This window comes from Protopterus annectens, chromosome 8.part0 (genome assembly GCF_019279795.1).
Source record: "Protopterus annectens isolate FY-2018-M chromosome 8.part0, PAN1.0, whole genome shotgun sequence".
NCBI lineage: Eukaryota > Metazoa > Chordata > Ceratodontiformes > Protopteridae > Protopterus > Protopterus annectens.
The window spans coordinates 307,135,594-307,154,671 of record NC_056741.1 but is presented as its reverse complement, the minus strand read 5'-3'; the positions used below and the strand labels follow the sequence as shown (position 1 = coordinate 307,154,671).

The 19,078-nt window shown below is 37.0% G+C and overlaps 1 protein-coding gene across 1 annotated transcript in view; it reads right to left on the bottom strand.

Moving 5' to 3' along the window:
* Nucleotides 1-19,078, bottom strand: part of NTRK1 (neurotrophic receptor tyrosine kinase 1) — a 921,476-nt gene that overhangs the window by 95,163 nt on the left and 807,235 nt on the right. The window lies entirely within an intron of this gene.

The following is a 19,078-nucleotide window of genomic DNA, read 5'->3' as shown; positions in this document are numbered from 1 at the left end:
AAAGTACTTCACTTGTTAGTAGAGATTGGTATTATTTTGTGCCAGTGTCTTTGATCACATACTTTATCTGTCTTGAACAGAACGTTACTTCATGTTCTGAACTAGTATATTGATTTAATCAGCAGCATGTGCTTGCTAATATTATTTAATAGCCATTATGTATTTTTTATTTACTTTTGTTTACCAGAAATGTCTGACTGAGCAAAGCCCCTTCTCATTAGAAGCCCAAAGAGAAAACTTTGAACAAAAAATACAACTACACATTAACAATAATGAATACAATTGTACATAAAAGAAAACAATCACAGATTAGCATAAATGTATTGCAAGAGAAGATTTAAAAAAATACATTATAACACTTGCAGACACTGACTTACTAAATACACTTTCCACATCTTTAGCATCAGTTTCAAGACAGTGTCATTTTCAAGCATTATGGATAGTATTTCTGTGGCCCCACCGGGCTTAAAATCCATGACTTTGGAAAGTCCTTCTATCATTCTACTGGCCCACAATGTCATGAAACAAAGAGTCTAGTTGTTAGTTGTGGATGGTTTCTAACTATGCATCATTCTATAGCATTCATTGGTTGGTTGGTCATCCTTGAGTAATGGACACAACCAGATATCTTCCCCTGAAAATGGCCATATTCTTTGGTCTGGCACATCAGGATTCTTGAAGTAAGTTTATAATTGGAAAAGTCCATGTGAAAACGTTTTCTTAATATCACCAATCTAACACTTGTCAATTATCTCTCTACTGGTGCATTCACCAGTCCATCTATAGTACACCAGTCAGCTACAGGTCTTAAGACAGAGTGAGATGAGTTTTCATGAAAGAATGGGAGATGACAGTGAACATTTTGTTAGGATGTGGATTTTCATTAGAAAACACAAAGGCACTGTAACGCAGGAGTGATGTAATACCTTTAATTGGACCAAAACAGGTTTTGCAATTTCTCAAACTTTCAAGCTGGCATAAGCCCTTCATCAGGCATTATTAAGCAACCAATGTTAAATACAGTACCTATCACACCCATACCTCTCAAGTGTACCTCATTACGAGGAACGTACCTCATTTGGGGTCTTATAAAGCTCATGTTCCTCGAAGTTCCCTCAAAGTTCTACATTGAAAGACTCTGTCACACATTCAATGTTAGGAATTTTTTTTAAGTGAAATCCATTGTAAATAGAAATGAATCATATTAATTATTTAAAAGACCTTCTTTATAAGTAAAGCCAGCATATTTTAACCATCCTATGACCTTCCTAGTTGAAGTTGTTAGTAAGCCATTAGTATGTGTTCCACATGTTGCCCATTTGTTCCACATTATGAGGGCTAGTGTTCCTCATTTTGGACATGGAAGGTTGAGAGCTATGATCACACCACTTATACCTAGAAAAGGAAGCAAATCATTTATTTCCCATTGGCTAAAAAAAGAAATCCTGAAAAATGCTAGTGTGAGAAAAAATGCAGCTCTGACTACAGAGACAGACACAGACTGTGTGTGTGTGTGTGTGTGTGTGTGTGTGTGTGTGTGTGTGTGTGTGTGTGTGTGTGTGTGTGTGTGTGATACAGAGAAACAAAGACAGTGGCAGACTGGAGACAGTGTCACAACATGCTATGAAAGTCATGCTACATTACAGTTAGTGTTCATTTTGCAGAGAAGTTAACACTCAGAGACACTACTCTGTTTTTGTTTACTGCTGCAAAGCTTTTTTTTGCTATTTTCACTGTTTGCAAAATAATTGTTTATCACTGTTTGCAAACTAATTGTTACTACTTTTTACTATTTACAAAGCATATGCTTGTTTGTTTTGTTTTCCTGCCTATCAGTGTTTTAAATAACTGATTTATTTGTTGTTTAAAACATTCTTTAGTGTTTCCTTGCTGTTTTTCTGCCATTTAAAACATTTTTAGTGTCTTACTGCTATTATTCTGTTGTTTATAAATGTTTTGGTGTTTCCCACCTAAGTTAGTGTAGCTAGTAGCTTTAGTATATTTCAGAAAACAGGTTTGCTGCATCTGGGTCTGTTTGTAGTGGTGGCGTATTCTGAGCACATTTTCCAAGTCATCTTTGATTGGAAGGGGCCCTTCTGCACCCTTGTGTGGGAAGTGTGCTGATTGGAACCTGTCTCGTGAAAGGTGATTGGTGTAGTGCTTGGAGTAAGCACCCTCATTGGATCTTTTGAGTTTTTAAAAAAAATGTTTTAAGTTTTTAGCTTCTGGTATTTAAGTCCTGCATTTGAACAGGTTTCTGCTTGTTTGTGCATAGCACAACACTGTGCACTGGTGAGCAATTGTGCACCATAACCAGATAGATAATTTTGCCACTTTTTCCCTTAGATATACCTTCAGTAGTGGCAGTGTTGTAATGCTTGCTGTAGGATTTTGTGCTTCTGTGCTTCTACAGTTATTTAGATTTCATTTCTACTGCTAGGGTGTTTCTGCTTATCATTTTCCTGCTTAAAGTTGAATTCTAGTGCCTTTCTGTTTTTACATTGCTACTGTTTTTGCCATTCTTGTGTCCTGCCCCAGCCCTCACTGATGCATTAAGTACTCTTCTCTCTGCTGTTCCTTACTGTTTGTATACTAATTACAGTTTTTCCCTACCTCCACTATAAAAGCTAAGTTTCTGAAAGTCTAACCTACCTGTCCTGGGGTCATTGACCTGTAGCTCAGAGTAATAGGACAAAGAGAACTGTGACTTGCTACAAGTTCTGAAATCACAGAACTACACTATTGGCTTTATTTGACTGGGTCCCTCCCTAGCTAGTCTGTTGTAAACAGCATAGAGTATGCCCCCCAGTATGCCCCCCAGCGTCTTTTATTCAAGACACTGAGAAGTGTAGAACTGCAAAAATGAGCTTTTCATCAAAAATGGAAGAAAAAAGAGATGCATTGAGCTGTACTCGGTGTACTGCCAATGGTGGACTCACTCTACTGTGGGTTGTCTGTGCAAGAGCTTTTTTCCATTTAAATGACCTGCAAAATCTATACAACCTTAGAAGTCCAGGTCTGAGGCTTAAATAACCTGCATCAAGAACAAATAAACACACCTTAAGTTGGCAGTACACTCCCTGATCAAATAATTAGTAATTTCCCCATGCATTAGTAGTAAGCCCATACAAACAGGATCCTAAACCAACCAAACTACAACCACTTATAGTCATTGATGCCCCCCCAAAAGTCATTCCTGTCAAAACTAGGGACCAACACTTCTGCATAACTTTGTAGCCAGTATGATTAAGATGGATATCTTGAGATAGTGTAAGAATTATCTCATGCTGTTGACAATCATCTACTACCCAGACAACATAGCACAGTGTGTGAAAGATGTAATAATGTCCTTGTAGGCAAAAGTCTCGTACATTGTAAATTCAGACACCAAAATTGTCATAAGTACACCGCAGACCACACCTCACCAAGGCTATCACAATACATATAATCCATTATATTCTGAGGCTCCAAAGATTAATTTCCCTAAACCTCAAAGAACTATCCAAAACACAACACAAGCACAAAGCACACTAAGCAAGTTACACCCATGACCTCATATAGCACAAGGAAACCCAATGTCATGGATGCTGAGCTTGTAAGGCAGGCATCTACTGAAATAAACATTCTAGTTACAGATGATTCCATTGTAAGAAATGCAGATGTACCTCATTTCAAGCTGAGCAAGTAAGGAGTGACAGTTAGTTGCTTGTCTGGTGCCAAGATCCATCAGATCACATATCCACTTAAGTCCTTGAATAGCAAGTAGTGGTATGACTCTGCCATAGTACATGTGGGTGTCAAAGGCATGACATGTACCTCCCTGAACTATATGATGAGAGACATGATGGAGCTCTCAAACTATGTATCCCAGGCAGATATGAACCTAGCATTGAACAGTACAAAGATGATACCACAATATAAGCAAACAATAACTGACTCCATTTCTTGATTAAGTTTTTGGTCCCATTCAAAGGGGTCCAATATTTGTCAGCCTGTATGGATATGATCAACAGACCATCCTGCTCACCAGAATGCCCTGCATCTCTCCCCTCTAGAATTTCATTTATTGGCAAAGACATTGTCCACCCCTATAGTGTCTTTTTAGGCAATCCCAACCTCATAAACCTACCACCATAATGAAGAAAGCAAAGGAAAATATAAAGGAATTACTGATCAGTGTTAGAAATCTAAACAAGAAACTCTACTCATTACAAGCCCTCCTTACCCTGGAGGATATAGCCATCTGTGCAGTGACTGAGACATGGGTTAAAATGCTCCTGAACACTCTGGCTGTTGCAGAGTTATAATCCCCTTCCACAAATTGAGACCAGCCACTGAGCAGGAAGGAAACAAAGGTGGAGGTATCTAAATGCTCATCTAGAAGAGACTCACAGCCTGGTAAAGGTCCTGTTCCATATACTATAGAACTCCCTGTATGACCCAAGCCACAACGTCTAGTTACAGGAGATGGAATCACTCAGCATTAAACCCAATATCATTTTCCTAGGTGATCTAAACTATCCAACTATAAACCTGGAAATCTACGCCACCACCACTAGTGCACAAGCACAGAGATTCCTGGACTTTGTTATTACAAATGCCCTGGAACAGTCAGTCAGAGTCCTCACTAGGGGTGAGAGACATGTTGAATCCTGTACTTACTAATATGGTGGCATCCTGCACCATCCCTTGTGTATTCCTTGTGTATCTTCATCCCTTGGAAGGTCTGGGCATAAATCAAATATCAACAAATAAATAACGATGTCTTATTTGAAATAAAATGACATCAGGGATCCCTTCTATCCAAAGTACCGTTAGAAAATTTTTAAAGACAAACTGCTTACTCCTAAGTGAAACATTGACAAGCTTCATATTCCCACCAAACCCAGTTAACTCCACTGAATATGTAGAAACATACACCACCACACTATGCCAGCATGTGAAACTCTGCATAGATGCAGCTGCACTTTGTAGGGATAAGCACAGGGCAAAACTAAAAAGCAAAACCCCTTGGAGGAGCCATAAAAGGAAAAGAATTATGACCCATGGTAAGAAGAGCAATTGTAAGAATCCTAGAACCCTCATTACTGAAATAAACAAATCAGCAGCTTAACAAATCCACCAAATCAAGTTTCAGGTTAAAATAGCCACACAAGCCAAAGAAAATCATAAGCCTTTTAGTTATGCTTGTAATTTTAGAAGCACAGTGCAGCAATTTTCTGAGCTAATTGTAAATGATATTACCAAAACTGAAGGTGAAGATACAGTTAACCTACTGGCCAATAAATTCATCTCAGACTTTACCCCTGTCAACCCTCCCTCTACCCCCAAAAGACATACCTAAAACCAACTTGAGTCAAACTATCAGACAAGACCAAGTCCTGAAATTACTATCAAAAGCTAAAAATACTGCATCAATTGGTCCTGAAAATATCCCTGGGGGATCTTAAATAGCAAGAAACATGATTTAGCTACCCCCCAGTAAGAAACTTCAACCTTAGCCTCCATACACATTTTAGATTGTGCGAATAGAGGACTTTCCCCAAACTGAGATAATTGCAGACCCATACGTCTGACCTCCCTCATAGGAAAAATCCATGGAAAGACTTATGGAATTGACTAATAAGGACATAGGGAACCTCCACACACTAAACCGATCACAGTTTAGATGTGCAAAAAGAAGGTTATGCTTACTCAACCTAGTGGACGTCTTTGAAAACGCCACCAAAGTAAGCAACGAAGGTAAAATAGTACACACCATATGCACTGACCTGGACAAGGCTTTTGACACTATCCCCACTGAGGCATAGTAGAAAATCTGAATAAACTCATACATTGTCCACTGGATTGCCAACTGGCTCACAGATATAATGCAGGAGATCAAAATAGGGCTTCTGCCACAAAGGGCTCACTCACAAGTAGATTCCCCTAGAATTCAAAGCTCGGACAGCTCCTGTTTGGCATCTACTTCTCTGATGTAAAGGCCAATACCAAAAGCTCTGGCTGACTATATTTGCAGATGACAAGCTGGGAGCAGTTATTTAATCCCAAAATGACTTCCAGCAAGAAGGTTTGTCCAAATAAATAACCACTACTGGAATCATGGACTGAAAGTAAATGCCTAAAAATGCATTATCATATCCTTTGGCAAGTTGTCTGCACTGGGGAACTACCACATTGACAATATGCCACTGGGAGTTGATCCATTTGTTTGGGATTTGAAAACTTATATGAACAGTGACATAACGTACGACTAACATGGGTTCATTGTCATAAGAAAGTCCTTCAGTATTGTGCAGATTATAAACAAAAGAATTGCGAATAGATCTAGAGATGTCATTATGCCCTTTACTCAGCCCTCATTAGGTCAGTCCTTTAGTATAATGCCCCCTTTGGTATATATCTGCCCAAACACATGCAGCAATTGCAATGCCCTCAGACATACCTTACTAAAAGGATACAAAGTCTAAACAATATGTCCTACATGGACTGCCTCAAAGCTTTGTCACTGCACTCAGTATTCTACAGACTGCTAAGAAGTGACCTGTGTCCTCAACCCAATAGAGATGGACCTACTGCACATCCACAAGTCAAATGGCATCAGAAGTACTTGGTCCAGGGACCTAACCTTATTCTGTAACATCACATCAGAACAGAACAGTTTGAAGAGACAGGTGTATCTCACAGAAGATACCACTGTTCTGGAACAGAGTCTCCAACCACATAAAACAAAGCTTATCACTGTTCATATTCAAGCACAATCTGGATCTACGGATGGGTAATAAATAAGGTAACCCAGGACATCCCTCTGTACTACTAATGAACACAGATGTCTCCTAAATGCGTTATCCCGTACATGGGAACCACACATTTTCTATGGTATAATCCCAATTATTCTCATTAGGGGTAATATATAATTATCAGCCATGACAGAGTTAAGGCCAATCTAACACAAAATGGATTATGTTAATTCAAGCATTAAAAGGGAAACTGGTTACATTTAAAATGGCCTGCAAGGTCAGCTAGTTTAGAACTTAACTATGAAATTATTCCATTTAAAGATAGTGATTATACTGACTGATGTGCCAGGTTTAAAAAAAAAAAACTATCAATAAAAAATATATATTACAGTACTACAATAAAAATAATAGTTTTAGAAGAATTCAATTCTAGAAATTCAGGGCAGTTACATAAGAGGAGCTTTGGAATTTATATTATTTTATTAGCAAAGATATTCTTAAAACATAATTAAAACAGACTGACAGGTTAAATGTTTCCAGATTTCTCTGTACTAATTGGCTAACTTGACTATAAGCTATGTTTCAAGTGCCATAACTGTCCCATTTTAGACAAGCAAGAATAATGGCAACACAGCGTCATATTTTTGCTGGTGTAAATAATTCCCTGTTTAAGGGAACTTACCTACACTTTGTTGACTTTGTGTTCCTTTAAAGAAAATGAGAAATCCTGCCATTCATCCATGGTATTTTCCACAAAAAGTACAGAAACAATGGTCATATGTTTATTACAGCCAGATAGCTCAGTAAGCAACATGACTGCCCTTGCTATGAAGAATATCAGAAGGCTGTAGGTTCAATCCTCCCACCAAGTAAATGAATTCACTTTCAAATATGACATACTGTAGCACAGCATCATATTGTTATGCACATTTTAATATGTTAATGATCCCATATTACCATATTACTTGTAGTAGGAGATTATCCTCTCTTTTAAAGTTTCTTTTTGTCAGTTTTAAGACTTCCTCAGGAATCTTCTGAAAAAGACACATGCAGTCAGTAGGATCTACCTAGTCATCGAAAGAAAGACATTTTTTATTTGTTTTATTTATCTGGCATTTGTTTACCGGGAAAGTCTGACTGGGTTATGAGGCACCCATTTTTAGTGAAGGCCCAGGGAGAAAAGCTCCAGATACATGTGGTTAACAGAATGACATCATAACATTCAAGTGTAAATATGAAAACAACACATTTGTTTGTCAGTATGAGAACTTAACAGACATAATAAAGTAATAATATTTAAAACACAAAATTTGAAAAACTACACATTGGTTTGTCAGAATAAAAACTCAACAGACATAATAAACTCATAGTGTTCAAGCATAAATTATATGGAAAGCCTGATAATAGGAAGATGCAGCATTATTTACATAATAGAGGATTATCATAATGATATTCTAGAGCTCATGGAATATGGTAAATTATATATATATATATATTTTATTTATTTAACATTTGTTGACCGGGAATGTCCTGTTTTCAGCAGAGGCCCAGGGAGAAATGCTCCAGATGCATGTCTTTGGAATGTGGGAGGAAACCAGAGTACCCAGAGGAAACCCACGCGAATACAGGGAGAACATGCAAACTCCACACAGAAGACACCCCAGCCGAGAATCGAACCGGAGAACCTCTTGCTGTGAGGCGACAACGTTAACCGCTGCACCACTGTGCTGCCCTTATACAATCCCTTCCTATTAATATTCTAAAACGTGCATGCTGATTGGCCAGCCCAACCAGCGTGCCAGTTGTAAATCCCACAATATACCAATGGAAAAAGGTCCGGTCGCCTGGACTTTTTTCCATTGGTATAAACTGCCCCCAAATTGTTTTTTTTTTTTTTTGTACAAAAAAAAAAAAAAAAAAAAAAGAGAGAGAGAGAGAGAGAGAGAGAGAGAAAATTGAGCAACAGAGACTTTCTTTTCTCCATTGCTTCCGTTTCAAACCCTTGATGTACTGGATATGCATGGGAACACTAGTTATATACGCATGCGCAGTATATCAAAAAGCAGAATCAGTATACCACAACCAGCAGAAGAACAGCAAAACGTGGTTATACAAAGACATTATTTAAGAAAATTATTTTTTTCTTAAATAATGTCATTGTACAATAGCAATAACCGACTCCGTGGTTGTGGTATATTGAAGATTTACCCACAGTTGGCTTTGTTTAATCACTTGGGCTTTGCCCTCATGATTAAACCACAACAACAGTGGGTAAATCTTCAATATACCGCACCACATCGTCAGTTATTGCATAAAGTTTCTATTGGCAAAGGTGTGAGATAGTATGAGTAGAGAAGGGTAGGGTGTGATAAAGGAGAGGGGGACTAAAGAACATAGTGCTGAATTTGCTGTTTACCTATGGTTAAATGCATTATGGTATCTATAAATATAAGTCATAAACAACATAAGAATCAAGCTCTTAATAATTAGAAGATGCTGTTTGTGTTTTGATATTTGAATATATGTGTAAATCTTATGGAGACAAATTGTCTAGGTTTCTCTTTTATTTTTAATTTTTTATTGCAATTTAAATCAATATGAATAACAATTTACAAAACAAAACCATCAATTAAAACCAATAAAACTATATTGAAAGTCCACAGCAAAAATTTACACTAAACAAAAGCATTACATTTTTTCCAATAAATCTCTACGTTTTTGCCAAGATAGTTGTTTACGAGTAATATTCAAAGTTCTGCTATACATAATTTGCAATTCCTAGTTGCATACACCTTTTGCTCTATAAACAAACTGTGAAAAAGAGAGGATGTTTTTATTTTTCCAATTCACTGTGGTGACTTTTCTGGCAATAGGTAAAATGGGCCGCAGGAGAGGCACTTGAGTTTTATGTATAGGATCTAGAATTGGAACATTGAATAAAATCAAAGAATCTGTAATATAACATTTGTTTGACAATAAAGCTTTAGTAAAGTTTCTAAATTCTAGCTAGAATGGAATAACCATTTGGCACTCCAAAATCATATGACACTAATTTGCCTCCATATTGCCAATACACTTTGAGGATTTAAAATTTTCTTTCTAACAAAACAGGGCTATTCTATGCAGTATTAAAAATCGTCTATGTAAAAACTTCTAAGTAAAAAAATTTCCAATAAAGAGATGAGATGGAGTTATTTACAGATTTCAGATATAACTTTTTATTACTTTATGCAAAGGTTTTATTGTTAATTTTTGTTGAATAATCCCAAAGAGATAAATCAAAGCCTACAAATTCAGATCTTAAGTCCTATAGATTATTGATAAATAATATTTATTTTTGAGCACATGACTATTAGTCCTGAAAAGAAATTGCAATATTTTTGGTATGGATTTAGTGTTCATATTTAGTGGAATTTGTATATTGTTATTAATAAATTCCCTAAAAGTTTGTATATTACTTTTGTTTGTATTATATCTAGCCAAAAGCCGATCAGCAGTATATACTTTATTCCCATCTAAATTGTCTCGGTTTCTTAAATGGCAAGAAGCACATGGGAAGAGCATACTTTGTAGACAACACAACATGCTTACATTATACTAATTTTCTACATTTCCTGCCTGATTATTTATCCATAGTTGTTCTACAAGTCTTTAATCCCCCTGCACTAATAAAATGCATTAAAAATAAAACTTGTCAAGAAATCCATGGCTAAACCACAAACGATATTTTAGCTGCTTTTAATCCATTGCACACTTTCGTTCGACTCTCTGGCCGAACTTCTTCAGACTATGAAAAAGTTAACTCAAAACATTCCATTTAAAAGCATACAAAATAGAGTTACATGTTTCAAAAATACCTATGACAATATACTAGCCTCACAGTAATCAACACAATGATTGACACATATCCACCCCTTGCAAACATTCATTACATACCTAATAGCAATCAGTGGGTGGATAAATCAAGTCTAACTTCCATATATTTCAGGAACAACCTTATTAAAATAAACGTTTAAAATCTAAGTTGAATATGACAAAAATATGTCAGATGCAGATGGAATAATACTTCAATTAAATGCATAAAAAATGTATATATATATATATATATATATATATATATATATATATATATATATATATATGTATATATCAAGCACAAATAAAATAAACCCTTTAATTAAATACATCAAGAATGTATCAGGCACAGACGGAAAAATAAACAGAGCCTAGTAACATTTCATAAGGACAGGCACATAAACGAACAATTACTATGGCGTTATATCAAACATGTTGAAATGCCTTTTAAATACTTTACAATTTGACCTTAATCACATTGGCCTTGTTCAAGGCTGGATAAATTATAAATACCTTAATATAACTTCTTTTTAGGAAGTTTTTCTCATTTCATAAAGCAGCAGGAGCCACGGGGTAAATCGTATTCAACCCGACCCTCCAGCACCTGACATACTCACAGATCTCTCATTGCAAGACTCTACCCTATAGAGCTCGCTCTTAACCGGATGGGTGTGCTGCATTGGTATCAGGCTTCCCAGTCACCAACAACTAACCCAGCTCTACTCTTCATACTAAAATGGTCATGGCATGCACCCATAAGTGAAAAAAAACTTATACTAACAGCAAGAACCAGAAAAAGTGGTGGTGAATGAAATTACTGATAACAAACTGCACCACTATAATTAACAATATCTCTAAATCAATATAATAGACTAGGTAGGACTGAATGGGGGCTTCAGATAAGGCAGAAAGGTTCTTAGGAAATTAAAAGGGCAAGAACTCACTATACATATTAATAAGCGTATTAAGATATGACATAAACAACAGGCTCACAAGATATAAGCATGACATATGTAGAGCATTGTGGAACTGAATTATATGACTAGGTTGTGATACAAGCATATAGTGAGTGTATTAAGATAGTACATAAAGTACAAGCTCACACAATATAAGAATGACATGCATAAACCATTATAGAGCTAACTTATATGGCTAGGTTGTAATATACATTATAAATATAAACTAATTGAGCTCATATTTAAATACAGCTAAAAGACTACATTGATATTTGCCTTATATTATATAATATACATTACATAATATACATTATCTTCCTAAGCTTTTTAACATTAGGATACATTTGATCGAACAAGCATCATTCAACCATGGGTATTTATAGGCATCAAGCTTGATTTGCCAAAGCAATTCAAGTTCTTCCAACTTTAGACTCACAGGACCACCGTTTATATTATGTGTAACATGATCAATAGCTGAATATTTAAATGAATGGCCTGTGAAACATGAGACATGTTTCACCAAGGCATTCTCCATCTTGCCCTTACTGATTGCATATTGATGCTCATAAATGCATTCACGGACCCTCCGGTCCATTTTGCCTATATAATAGGCAGGGCATTGTTGGCATTTAGGAAGATAGATGACAGCCTTTGACTTACAGTTGAATTTATGCCTAATTTTGTATTCCATACCATTTATATGGAATGAGTTGATTACTCCAATGTGCCTACAAAAATTACATGTCTCACATCTAAACATGCCGGCCAACTTAGGTTTCCTTGTTATTTTACCCTCCAATAGGTTCTTCAAATTAGGACCCCTCTTAAATATAATCTTATGTGGGCCTCCTATTTTACTCGACAGATCTGCATTGTTATTGCTTAGGTCCCAGTTTTTATTTAAAATATATCTAACCATCTGGCTTTCCATCTTAAAGGTAGTGATCAAACATGAGGGAAAGTTATTTGCACTATTCAAACTCGACTCCCCTCTGGTGTTGCTCTGTTCCGTTTCACTAATGGAACTACCCCAGTTAGTGATAGTCAATATGGAAGCATAGATCCCTTTATTCCTCTTGAGTTTCACTTCCAAAGTCAGGGATTCAATAAATTTTTCAGGGTAGCCCCTACTAAGGAACATTATTTTTAATGTCATGCATTCATTTACAAAGTCTTCCTCTAGGGTTACTATCCTCGCTGCTTGTACCAGTTGCTCTTTAACCATGGAGCATTTCTGGAGGTAGGGGTGGCTACTAGAAAAATGTAGGAAGGAGTTCGAGTATGTGGTCTTTCTATTCACTCTTGCTGCATAGCCCTGATTATGGACATCTTTCTTTATATTGATGTCCAAATAGCTAATCTCATCTTTACTGAAGCTAAATGTAAATTTTAAAAAGCTTGTGGTGTTATTGAGATAGTCAACCAGGGCCTTTGCTTTGTCTCTGTCACCCTTGATGATAATGAAAATATCATCAAGGAAGCGATTATAGAAAATAATTTAATCTCTAATTTGTTTGACTTTGAAAATAAACTCAAACTCCCACTGGGCCATGACTAAATTAGCCTCACTTGCCCCACAAGGTGATCCCATAGCCACCCCAATCTTTTGCAAGTAATATTCCCTGTCAAATAGGAATATATTATTGGATAAAGTTAAGTCCAATAATTCAAGCACCATGTCGATCTCCATTTTAACAGCTCCCCTCCAATTCAAGAAAGATCTTATCCACTCTATCCCTACTTCATGGGGAATTGAGGTATCCAAGTCTTTCACATCTATTGTAAGGAACCCGTGGTCATCATCAAACTTTAATTGATCTATCTTCTGTAAGAAAGACCATGAGCCCTTACAAATTTGAGTTTCAAGTGGCAGATATTTATCTAAGATGGAATCAGCCCATTATGCACAGTGGTAAGTGATCGAGTTCCTTGCATCTACCAAAGGCCTCATTAGAAGTCTGTCATGACTTTATGGATTTTAGAGATCCAGAACAAGGCTGGACTTCAGGAAGATGACATACTTAAATAGTTATATATGTTTATATCAATTCTTCCATCTATGAAGAATTCCTCAATTTGACACCTAATTCTTTGTTGAGCCACATTGAATTCATTCAGGGAGACCTTTTGGTATGTTTCTGTAGCCAAGATCTTATGCATCTGGGCTAAGTAATCCTAATTATCCATTATGACTAGGCCCCCACCCTTATCGGGCTTACTAACTCTCACATCTGCTGTTCTCAAGAAAGTCAAGGATTCCCACTCTTGTTTAGAGACATTATATTTTGTACTGAGTAGAGTTGAGTATCTTGTATTTGTTCTACTGTTATCAACCGCAGATCCAACTCACACATCCTTTCAAATGCTTGTAGTGTTGGATTGATCAGAGAGTTGACCATGCTGGCTATAAGTAAGGGGTTATTCATCTCAGTTGAACCATCTCCCAGTAGTACCTTCAAGTTCAATTTCCTAATAAAACATTTCAAATCAATGATTGACCTTGGTAGGTCCATATGGAAACAAGGGACAAATGTATACCCCTTTGGCAGCAGCTCTACTAAGTCTGATGTCGAACATAATGAGGAAAGGTTATAAATTTTGAAGTCACCTGTGATGTTAGTGACTACTTTAAGGCCATCATTGAGATTGATTTCTATCTCTTCCATTTGTATGACCTCTGTTTGTTCCTCCTGGGTTGTGGTATGTTCTGTTGTTTGGGGACGGCACCCAACTGATGTGGGTCCTGAACATTTTGGTGATTTAGTTGTTCACATTCCTGATTCTTAATCCTATCACTCCTCCTCATCTCATTGGTCCCTGGAATGTCTTCCGGTTCAATGATTAAATCATTATCCTGCACTTCAATCAGTTCATCGTTGTCTCTCTTATTGTGATGGTGATTATGGTTTACCCACCCTTGTGATGGTGGTGGTTGTGGGTAGGCACTTCCAGCATCATATGCTCGTCTATTACATTCTAGTTTTTTCACTTTGGTAGCCTTTAATTTGGTTAGCAGTTGATCAATACTGCAGAAACTTCTGGTATAATCATATTTATACCTAGAAAAAGCCAGATCAGATTTAATTTCATTGTCCAATAAGCAGACTTTTTTAGAAATTTCATCCACCCATATAGTGTAATGTTTGATCATTAATTCCATCAGTTCCATTCCCTGTCTATCAAAGAGCTGTATAAGTTCTAGATGGAACGGTGAATTAGATTCCAGACAGGTGGGATACTGGGCCTTCTGTAGACCCTTTGGTACCAACTGCTGTTTGATACATTCCTTAAAGTACTATATTTCCAATTGCAACTTCTTAACTTTCAGAAGTTTATGATCCAAGTTGTTTAATTTCTCTTTGATTGATACTGATGTTCCTTGGTTCAAGTTCAAACCTCCAGCCGGTTGTTGGGTGATCGAATGATAAAGCCAAAATGCCCTAACCCAGTCCTCAAAAATGGGGACCCCAATAAGCCCTGAGGTTGAATTCAATTGGTTTGTACTATTAGTCCCATCTGCATTCATAGCCGGTGAGTTTAGATTATTATTTTGCTGGGACCCAAACCCAGTCATCGACATTCTCTGCTGGTGTGGTGAGGTATTGTGATCCAATTTCACTGACCCAGCTACTGTTGTCTGTCCATTAGTAACTGCGTTAGTTACCTGCAGTTTGATATATATATATATATATATATATATATATATATATATATATATATATATATATAGTTCTCAATGAAAAATTAAACAACTTGGATCATAAACTTCTGAAAGTTAAGACGTTACAACTGGAGATACAGTACGTTAAGGAATGCATGAAACAGCAGTTGTTACCAAAGGATATACAGAAGGCCGAGTATCCCACAAGTCTGGAAGCTAATTCACCCTTCCATATAGACCTTATACAGCTCTTTGATAGACAGGGAATGCAGCTGATGGGATTAATGATCAAACATTACACTATATGGGTGGATGAAATTTCTAAAGAAGTTGGCTTATTGGACAATGACATTAAATTGATCTGGTTTTATCTAGGTATAAATATGACTATACCAAAGTTTTCAGTGGTATTGATCAACTGCTAACCAAAATAAAGGTTACCAAAGTGAAAAACCTAGAACGTGATAGATGAGCATATGATGCTGGAAGTGCCTACCCACAACCACCACCGTCACAAGGGTGGGTAAACCATAATCACCAGCACAATAAGAGAGACAACAATGAACTGATCAAAGTGCAGGATGATGATTTAATCATTGAACCGGAAGACATTCCAGGGACTAGTGAGGTGAGTAGGAGTGACAGGATTAAGAATCAGGAACGTAAACATCGAAATCACCAAAGTTTTTGGGACCCACATCAGTTGGGTTCCATCCACAAACAATAGAACAAACCACAACCCAGGAGGAACAAACAGAGGTCCTACAAATGGAAGAGATAGAAATCAATCTCAATGATGGCCTTAAAGTAGTCACTAACATCACAGGTGACTTCAAAATTTATAACGTTTCCACATTATGTGTGACATCAGACTTAGTAGAGCTGCTGGAGAAGCGGTATACGTTTGTCCCTAGTTTCCATATGGACCTACCAAGGTCAATCATTGATTTCAAATGTTTTACTAGGAAAATGAACTTGAAGGTACTACTGGGGAATGGTTCAACTGAGATGAATAACCCCTTACGTATAGCCAGCATGGTCAACCCTCTGATCAATCCAACACTACAAGCATTTGAAAGGATGTGTGAGTTGGACCTCTGGTTGATATATGGTAGAACAAATATGAGACACTCAGCTCTACTCAATACAAAATATAATGTCTCTAAACAAGAGTGGGAGTCCTTGTCTCTCTTGAGAAAAGCAGATGTGAGAGTTAGTAAGCTTGAAAAAGGAGGGGGCCTAGTCATAATGGATAACTGGGATTACGTAGTCTAGATGCATAAGATCTTGGCTACAGAAACATACCAAAATGTCTCCCTGAATTAATTCAATGTGGCTCAACAAAGAATTAGGAGTCAAATTGAGGAATTCTTTATAGGTGGAAAAATTGATATAGATATATATAACTATTTGAGTAGGCCATTTCCCCAAACTCCAGTCTTGTTCGGGATCCCTAAAATCCATAAAGTTATGACAAACCCCCGAATAAGGCTTTTGGCAAATGCAAGGAACTTGATCACTTACCCCTGTGCCAAATGGGTTGATTCCATCTTAAAGAAATATTTACCACTCGAAACACAAATTTGTAAGGCCTCATGGTCTTTCTTACAGAAGATAGATCAATTAAAATTTGATGATGACCACGGGTTCCTTACAATAGAGGTGAAAGACTTGTATACCCCAATTCCCCATGAAGTTGGGTTAGAGTGGATAAGATCTTTCTTGAATAGGAGGGGAGCTGTTAAAACTGAGATCGACCTGGTATTCGATTTATTGGACTTAACTTTATCCAAATTTTTTTTCCTGTTTGACAGGGAATATTACTTGCAAAGATAGGGGTGGCTATGGGGACACCTTGTGGGTCAAGTGTGGCTAATTTAGTCATGGCCCAGTGGGAGTTCGAGTTTATTTTCAAAATCAAACAAATTAGAGATTAAATTATTTTCTATAATCGCTTCTTTGATGATATTTTCATTATCATCAAGGGTGACAGAGACAAAGCAAAGATCCTGGTTGACTATCTCAATAACACCACAAGCTTTTTAAAATGCACATTTAGCTTCAGAAAAAGATGAGATTAGCTATTTGGACATCAGTTTAAAGAAGGATGTCCATAATCAGAGCTATGCAGCAAAAGTGTATAGAAAGGCCACATACTCGAACTCCTTCCTACATTTTTCTAGTAGCCACCCCTACCACCAGAAATGCTCCATGGTTAAAGGGCAACTGCTAAGAGCGGCGAGGATAGTAACCCTAGAGGAAGACTTTGTAAATGAATGCATGACACTAAAAAGAATGTTCCTCAGCAGGGGCTACCCTGAAAAATGTATCGAGTCCCTGACTTTGGAAGTGAAACTCAAGAGGAATAAAGGGATCTAAGCTCCCATATTGAGTATCACTAACTGGGGTGGTCCCATTAGTGAAATGGAAAAGAGCAACACCAGAGGGGAGTCGAGTTTGAAAAGTGCAAATAACTTTCCCTCATGTTTGATCACTACCTTTAAGATGGAAAGCCAGATGGTTAGGTATATTTGAAATAAAAACTGGGACCTAATCAATTGCAATGCAGATCTGGAGAGTAGAATAGGAGGTCCACCGAAGATTATATTTAAGAGGGGTCCTAATTTGAAGTACCTATTTGAGGGTAAAATAACAAGGAAACCTATGTTGGCCTGCATGTTTAGATGTGAGACATGTCATTTTTGTAGGCACGTTGGAGCAATCAACTCGTTCCATATAAATGGTGTGGAATATAGAATTAGGCATAAATTCAACTGTAGGTCAAAGGCTGTCATCTGTCTTGCTAAATGCCAACAATGCCCTGTCTATTATATAGGCAAAATGGACCGGTGGATCCATGAACGCATTTATGAGCATCAATATGCAATCAGTAAGGGCAAGATGGAGAATGCCTTGGCGAAACATGTCTCATGTTTCACAGGCCATTCATTTAAATATTCAGCTATTGATCATGTTACACATAATATAAGGGGTGGTCCTGTGAGTCTAAAGTTGGAAGAACTTGAATTGCTTTGGCAAATCAAGCTTGATGTCTATAAATAATCAGAGTTGACTGATGCTTGTTTGGTCAAATGTATCCTAAAGTTGAAAAGCTTGGGAAGATAATGTATATTATGTAATGTATATTATATAATATAAGGCAAATATCAATGTAGTTTTTTAACTGTATTTAAATACGAGCTCACTTCGTTTATATTTATAATGTATATTACAACCTAACCATATAAGTTAACTCTATAATGGTGTATGCATGCCATTCTTATATTGTGTGAGCTTGTAGTTTATGTAATATCTTAATACATTCACTATATGCTTGTATCACAACCTAGTCATATAATTCAGCTCCATAATGCTCTACATATGTCATGCTTATATCGTGTGAGCTTGTCGTTTATGTCATAACTTAATACACTTATTAATATGTATAGTGAGTTCTTGCCCTTTTAATTTCCTAAGAACCTTTCTGCCTTATCTGAAGCCCCCGTTCAGTCCTACCTAGTCTATTATGTTTATTTAGAGATATTGTTAACTATAGTGGTACTGTTTGTTATCAGTGATTTCATTCACTACCACTATTTCTGGTTCTTGCTGTTAGTATAAGCTTTTTTCACTTATGGATGCATGCCGTAACTGTTTTAGTATGAAGAGTAGCGCTGGGTTAGCTGTTGGTGACTGGGAAGCCTGATGCCAGTACAGCATGCCCACCCAGTTACGAGCAAGCCCTATAGGGAGGAGTCTTGCGATGAGAGATCTGAGAGTACATCAGCTGCTGGAGGGTCGGGTTGAATACGATTTACCCCCTGGCTCCTGCTGCTTTATGAAATGAAAAAACCTTCCTAAAAAGA